The sequence below is a fragment of the Malaclemys terrapin genome, chromosome 18 (genome assembly GCF_027887155.1).
Source record: "Malaclemys terrapin pileata isolate rMalTer1 chromosome 18, rMalTer1.hap1, whole genome shotgun sequence".
NCBI classification, from domain to species: Eukaryota; Metazoa; Chordata; order Testudines; family Emydidae; genus Malaclemys; species Malaclemys terrapin.
The window spans coordinates 16,413,538-16,420,725 of NC_071522.1; the positions used below are offsets into that span (position 1 = coordinate 16,413,538).

The 7,188-nt window shown below is 50.4% G+C and overlaps 1 protein-coding gene across 4 annotated transcripts in view; it reads right to left on the bottom strand.

Annotated features, from left to right (window-relative positions):
- The window catches only part of GTF2IRD1 (GTF2I repeat domain containing 1), a 169,867-nt gene extending 163,146 nt beyond the window's left edge, over positions 1–6,721 (bottom strand). For 3 of the 4 annotated variants that reach the window (XM_054008426.1, XM_054008429.1, XM_054008425.1), the window contains exon 1: positions 6,445–6,721. The gene's annotated coding sequence lies outside the window, so the exon portion shown is untranslated. Of the gene's footprint in view, positions 1–4,997; positions 5,015–6,444 lie in introns of those variants that run through there. The other variant, XM_054008427.1, reaches the window with a different exon arrangement.
- Between the last annotated feature and the right edge of the window lie 467 nt (positions 6,722–7,188).

The following is a 7,188-nucleotide window of genomic DNA, read 5'->3' on the forward strand; positions in this document are numbered from 1 at the left end:
AGCACCCAATAGGCAGAGCTCTTCTGAAACATCTGGGCCTGGCTGCGGGTGAAGAGCCCTTCTGAAAATGCTGGTTCTCAGGGCGAAGGAAGAGGCGTCCGAGCCAAAGCCTAGCGAAGTCAATGGGAGCGGGCACGAGGCGGTAAAACGTAGGAAAGATCAGAACCTCAGCAGGTTCTGCGCGACGCAGCCCAGACGTCGAACATGGTGCTCACGCAGTAGCTTGGAATTCTCTTTGGAGGCTGCAAGCGAACAGAGTCAGCCAGATGGAGCCCGTATGTTGAGTGGTGTGGAGAAAGAAACTGGGGGAAAACCACGGTCTATAAATTCCATCCAGCTATTTATCTTGCGCCCACCACTGTGGTATCTGGAGTCAAGACGGAGTTCAGGTCACGCTTTGTCTAGTTTAGAAGAGCATTTACGCTTCCTGCCAACAGGGCTATTGGCAGGCTGCCCTTCCCAACAGCCCCTTGTGGGGTGGCATGGGCTCCTGCTGTTCTGGGTCACCAACTGCTTGGTGGCCATTAAGGACAGCCTACGGCCTTTCTACAGCTTTCAGCTGGGATTCTTCAAGCACTGGCTTCCCTTTGCTCCCACTGAGCGGTAAAGCTCCCACTGATTTCAATCGAGTACAGTGAGGCCAACACAGAGTGCTTCTGAAAGCCCCATCCTTCACGTTCGACACAGAGACTTCCAACGTAAATAGCCCTTTGTAAGCATGTCCCCTGCACCCTGCCTGGTGGAATCTGTCACACTGACAATTCTGGTAGCTTGAAAACCCAACCTCTGCACTGCTTTTCACCTAAAAGGAGAACATTCTCCTTGAAGTTTCAGAAAGTGGGTTAGCACTGGAAAAGGACACTAATACATAGAGGTGCTTGAGAAATCTCACACACACATGCACCCCACACACAGGGCCTTGTAGCAACTGTTATGACATATTTCTAAACTGCAGCATGCGTGGGTGTAACCAAGTGACCTGTAGTTTGAACCTTTCCCAGAAGGTAGCACAGGACACTTGGCCAGTGGCCCCATTAGCTGTGCTAACAGCAATCAGCATTTCTCCACACCCATAATCAATCGGCTTTGCAGAAAAATGTAACAATATTTCCACACCCCGTTTGATTGGATACCGTCTTCCCTGAGCAAGGGGAATAAACTCATTTAGACATGGAAAACCTTGGAGTCTGCTTTCCACGCTGGCTACTGATCTCCAAGCAGTCCACTGCTAGCACTAAGAATTTTGTGAATGCTTTGGGCCAACTTCTGTACTCAGTTTCACAGGTGTAAATCCACTGGTTTTGACGAAGTTACTCCAGATTTTACTACAGTGTCACAGAGCAGTATGTGTCCCTCTGGATTCAACTGACAAGATTCCCAAAGGAAGTACACTGTATTGATAAGGGCCTACATTTTTTTTTAGCTATTTCCTGTGGGAACAGCATGTTGGGATATGGAGAAAAACCCCATTAGCTCCAACAATAACAATTTGTTTTTTAGATTTAAATGAGCAGTAGCTATATTAACAATGACATTTAATGAGGAATTTGGCTGAGGGGTCGATTCAGGAGCGAGTCTAGGCTTGTGTCTTTTCAGTGCTGCAAAACAGGTGAAATAAAAATCTTTGCCTCGTGAATAGGAACATGAGAACCAAAACAGTTTTAGACTAAACTTTGGATCCAGATTCATGCTACCATCGTTTAGCACAGCATCAAAGAATTCTTCCCCTTCAGATGCAGAGTTCAGCCTGGACAACGCAATTTTGTAGCTATAAATGTTCAGAAGCCTCTAAACTGGACTATGACCCCAGCCGAACGGAAATGTCCAAATCAGTATGGCACTAGTGAAGAGTGCAGAATTAACAGTATTGTCAGAGAGCTCAGATGAAGGTGCAGAGTGAGGAGGGGTAAGATTGAATAGTATTTTTGCCCCAGGTCCTTTTGAAGAGATTTCATTGCATAATGCTGAATATATATAGGATGCTTTCAAGGATAAGCAGCTGGCTTCAAAAAAATTTCTAAGCGTGAGTTGTGTGTGTAATCTGACAAAAGTTTCCACTGGAAGAGCAACTTTCCGTATTAGTGCTGCAACACACAAGCCTGTCCTATGGGCTAGGCAGCAAGCATATTCCTTACAAGTGGAGGAACACAAACACTTTTGCAGAAGCCCTATGTGGTCTCGCTCTTCTTGACCCATAGCTGGACTGCATGCTTGAGCAGTCCAGAGTTTGTATGAATTCGGATTAAACCAACAGGGATACTTGGGAGATGGGGTGGCAGAGCTATTTCTAGTGGATGATTGCACGATCATATAGACCAGTGGTCTCCAAACTTTTTTGATTGCGCACTCCATCAGTAAAAAATTTTTGAGCACGCACCTCCGCCTGACGAAGTAAAAAAAACAAACAAAAAAAGCACTCCTCCTGCCGTGCACCCCCCAAAGACCACTGATATAGACCAGCAGATGGTTCCAGTCTAAGGCCCCAGTCACGCAAGGAGTTGCACATGGGTGAGGCTCTATGATTTCATCAAGCTCCACTCATACAGAGCTCTTTATTTCTCCAAATCCAGGAGAGGAGTTAAACATGTTTCCTCCCTCCTACTCTGACTCTGGTCTAGGCCAATCTAAGTGAAGAAGGGTATGAGATCCTCTGAATTGGAGGTAAACCCTAGCAGGGAAGGCTGCAGCAAAGACGACGAAAGAGGAGGCACAAACACAGGACTCTATTCCTAGGGACAAGCTGGCACCCAAAGGCAATATGAGGGATGGGGAGGGGAAGACGAGAATCCATGGGACAAGGATTGCATCCACAAATGCACCTAGCCTCGTCATCTTGTGGGGAAACTTGGTCAAGCGTTCTGGTCGAGGGCAGTCTGGAAGTGGCGTGTGCTTTAATTTAAATATTCCATTTTTTTGCTTTAACCTCAGTAGGATTACAGATCTTCCAACCCTGGGATGCAACCTGTGTAGTATCATGATTTTCAACTGTATTAAATAGGCTACAATACATTTAAAAACATTAGCAAACTGTACCAAGCTGCAAGAGGGCAGGAGACCCATAAATGATTCTACGAGGGAGTCTAACTGCAAGGGGTAAGGATTTCTACTTACACAGCGAACCCAGAAGTGCTAGCCTTGGGAAGCCAAGGCCCAGCTCACAGCAGGAGAGTTTTACAGAGTCCTTCCAATAGTGCTAAATGGAGGAGGATCCTAGCTAGATGAGTTGGGGAAAAAGATCGAGAACCACTGCTGTAGAAGAACAACTGGCACTGGGAGCTCTCAGAGCCAGGATAGGGGACTAGCTGGACCATTGACTGATTCCTTTCAGTGGGACTTGCCATGTCGTAAGGTACAATTTTTACATGCCTCAGTCTCCCCAGACAACAGCCCTGAGGTTCAGTGGGGCTATCGCTGAGACAATGTTCTGGGATTGATTCTGCTGCTCACAAGGATGAGTATCACCCCACTGCAGACTTTCCTGCTTTAATCAATAGTAAGATGAAGCAGTAGGCTACCCCCCGCCAACAACGAAACAATAGTCCAGAAACAGAACATCTGAAACTGGAGATGGGTACCCTGGTTCCACTAGGAGTCTCCAGGAAAATTTCCCCCAGGTGGACTGAGCATCCCAGCAGCTCCTGTCATGTATAAATACATGGGAAAAGTCAGTCTTGGTGCTCAGTACCCCCAAGACTTCCCAGCAATGCCTCACAGCTAAATTTCACCTGGAATCCTTGCACCAACAGAACTAAAGGCTCAACCCGGCAGATAAGCAAGGACTTAGCCAAATTATAAACATGAAGTCAGCCTGCGACGAGTCTCAAACACTTTTGGCCTCTCCCACTAAGGCCCCCAAGTTGGCAAAGACTTAAGTCCAGAAACAACTTTACACACGTATCAGAGGGGTGGCCGTGTTAGTCTGGATCTGTAAAAAGCAACAAAGAGTCCTGTGGCACCTTATAGACTAACAGACGTATTGGAGCATAAGCTTTCGTGGGTGAATACCCACTTCGTCAGACGCACTTTACACACAAATAGCCTCACTGCAGTCAAGACATACAGTAACACTCACACTCGGTCTCTGCAGGATTGAGACCCAAGCAATCAGTGTCTTAGGGAAGAAGGGAAAGAAAAGTAACAGGTAACATGTACAGTAGCTACAGACCCACACACTGTGTAGCACTCTTGGCCAGCTTTCTGTGGCAAATTCCCCCTTCTCAGTGGTATTCCATGGCAAACTGAGGCAGCGTGCAGGAAACACTGTGGCAGGTTTATGTAAAAAGTTTTTAAAACTGGGGCTCTCTTGGAATTAACTATGAATCAGTAATGTAATCCGTACATTATGCCTGGTGTTAAATTTCATATTAACTTAAGTTTACTTTGCATTGTCCCTAATAAGGCAATTGTCCATGTCCTGCATAACTGTATCACAGACATTATCAGAAGCAGATGCTTGAAGTTTTGGCAGCTGGATAAGGGACAGTTAGGGCTTTCAGAAACTGGAGAGGAATGGGGGGTAATTTGATATTGTGGGATAAACACATTAGCAGAGGTTTTGCTAAAAGATTCATCAGGGAAATACGTAACAGCGTTGATATCATTAGGCTTCAGAGTCCACATGTTACCGATATAAACAGGACAGTTCATGACTCTCAGAGCTATTGTTTTAGGCTCTCTGAAAACTCATCAAGACAAGACTACATCATCTGACACTGTGATCTCAGCTGGAATGTCTCCTTCCCAACCATAAAGGATTAAGCTCCGGATCATTTTTAAAATGGAAACTAAGAATCTAGAGCACAATTCTGTAGCAAAAGGCAAACGTCGCAGCAGATTTCACAGGGCTACGGAGTACGAGGTGAGTCAAAGCTGTCCTAACTGGCCCAGCAACGACAGGTCAGATTTTAAAGTTTTGGGATCCTTCCTGATTAAAGGTATGATATGCAATAAGATGTCAGTTTCCCCCAGAAGGTGTCAGTTCCCCCTAGAGTACTTACATGTGGTTCATCTGCTATTATTGGTAGGAGTAGAATGGTCACACCTAGAGGCCTCAACCAAGCTCAGGAACCCCACTGTACGAGGCACCGTACAGACATCTTAAGAGGAAGTAGAGTTTGTTTTCTAAATAGACAAAGACAGACAAGGGATGGAAGAGGAAGGAACAGAGAAATGAAGGGACTCATTGAGGTCATGCAGCAGGTCAGTAGCAGAGCCAGAAACAGACTCCAGGTCTCCTGACTCTCCATCCAGTGCCCTCTCCCCCAGACTACCTTGTCTCTCCAACACAGATTCTCAATTCCACAATGCATCCACCTTGCATTCAATTCCTGGATCCTCCAATCAATCCTGCCTTACAGCCACAGAGAAATGCCACCTCCGTGCTTCCCGACTGCAAGTCCACAGTCCACCAACAAACAACTCGACCCAGAGGGGGAATTACTCGGGAGACTTCCAACACCAGCAAGAGTCACCACACCATGCACACGCGAAGCCAGCCGGCTCCAGCACAAGACCAATCAATAGGAGCACTCAGATGTTTAGCTTATCCGGAGTAGATTCCTCTCTGTCCCCATGAACTGGAGGGACAGGGTACCAGTCTCCCCAACAGAAAACACTCTATCCCGCACCTTTCCCCCTGCACATGCAGAGAGAACACCTTTCCCCTGCTTCATGCAGCAAGGCCAAGGGAGCTCACTGGTCATTTCACCTGGAAAGGGTAAAAGCCTCTTCTATACGTGTATCTGCGTTCGGTTCCTGGCTTTGCCAAAGCCTGGCGTTTGTAGCCAGGTAACCCCGGGGGGGCATTTCTATTTTAAACTGTGCTGCTGCTTTTCACAGCGCGGAGGGTGGGCAAATGCCACCCTCCGCTGGCGGATCAGTCCCCGTTTAACAGCTGCCTCTCTTGGCAAGCCCAACAGCCCCCGCCACCTCCCGGCAGGCCAAACCTACCTGGTCCCATCAGCATCTGCACATCTTTCTGCCCAGGGCCGGGTGAGAACTCCGGCTTCAAAGGCCCAGCTCTGACAGGCGCCAAGCCAGCCCGTGTAAACGCCAGTTCGAAGCAGACGGGAGTAAAGACAACACTCCCCCCCCCCTAAAAAAAATAAAACCGATCCCCCGGGAGATTGTGTGTCCCCAACTCCGGCCATCCAAGGGGATGGGAGGAAGGGGAGGGGTCCCTGCGTGACCCCCCCAGCAGAGGGAGAAAGGCGGGGAGGGGGGAGCAGGCGCTGCAAGGAGCCGGGGGGGGGGGGGGTGGCGAGTGGCCTGTAGCGGGACCAGCAACCCGCCCCCGTTCACTAACCTCATTCCCGGCAGCGGCAGGTCCCGGCACACGCCCCGCCGCGACTCCTAATCCCACCTGCCCCGGCTCACCCCGCGCCCCGAGACAATGGAGCCCGCGCCCCACGCGCGACCCACGCGGGGCGAAAGTTTCTCGCTTACCGCAGGGCTCCGGCGCGCCCGCAGCCCGGCTCCTGCCGCCCGGGGTGGCGGGGCTCAGCCTCGCCCGCAGCCCGGCTCCTGCCGCCCCTGGATTAATCGGCGAGCCGCGGAGGAAGCGGGCGGCGGCAGGGGGGGGGAGGACGGGGGAGGGGTGATTCCCTCCCGGCCTGGCTGGGCAGGGAGGGGCGGGCTGGCCGGCCGGGGCCCCCTGCTCCCGGGGGCTGCCGAGAGAGGCTCTTTGTTCTGTAATCCCAGTAAGATTGCCAGCCATTCGCCCCGGCGCTAATCCCAGCCCCGCTCAACAGCAGCATCCATTGGCTGCCATTTACATACAGGATTAGCCAGCCCGCAGCCCGGCCGGGGGGGGCCTGGGCATGGCCCGGCGCCACGGGGAGGGGCAGCGGGCGGGCCCCGGGGCGCGGAGAACAGGGCCATGGGGGAGCCGGGCGGAGAACAGGACCGTGGTTCTCCAACTTTGGTACGGGTGACCCCGTTCCCCCGGAAAGCCTCGCAGAGCGACCCCCCTTCTACATGAAAACCGCATTTTTAAAAAAAGATTTCCCACGATTCTAAATGCTGGAGGTGACCTGGGGTGTGGAGGCTCTAGGGTGAGCAGACAGCAAGTGTGAAAAATCGGGACAGCGGGTGGGGGGTAATAGGAGCCTAGAAAGGAAAAAGACCCAAAAAATCAGGACTGTCCCTATAAAATCGGGACATCTTGTCACCCTATGTGACCCCCCTTTT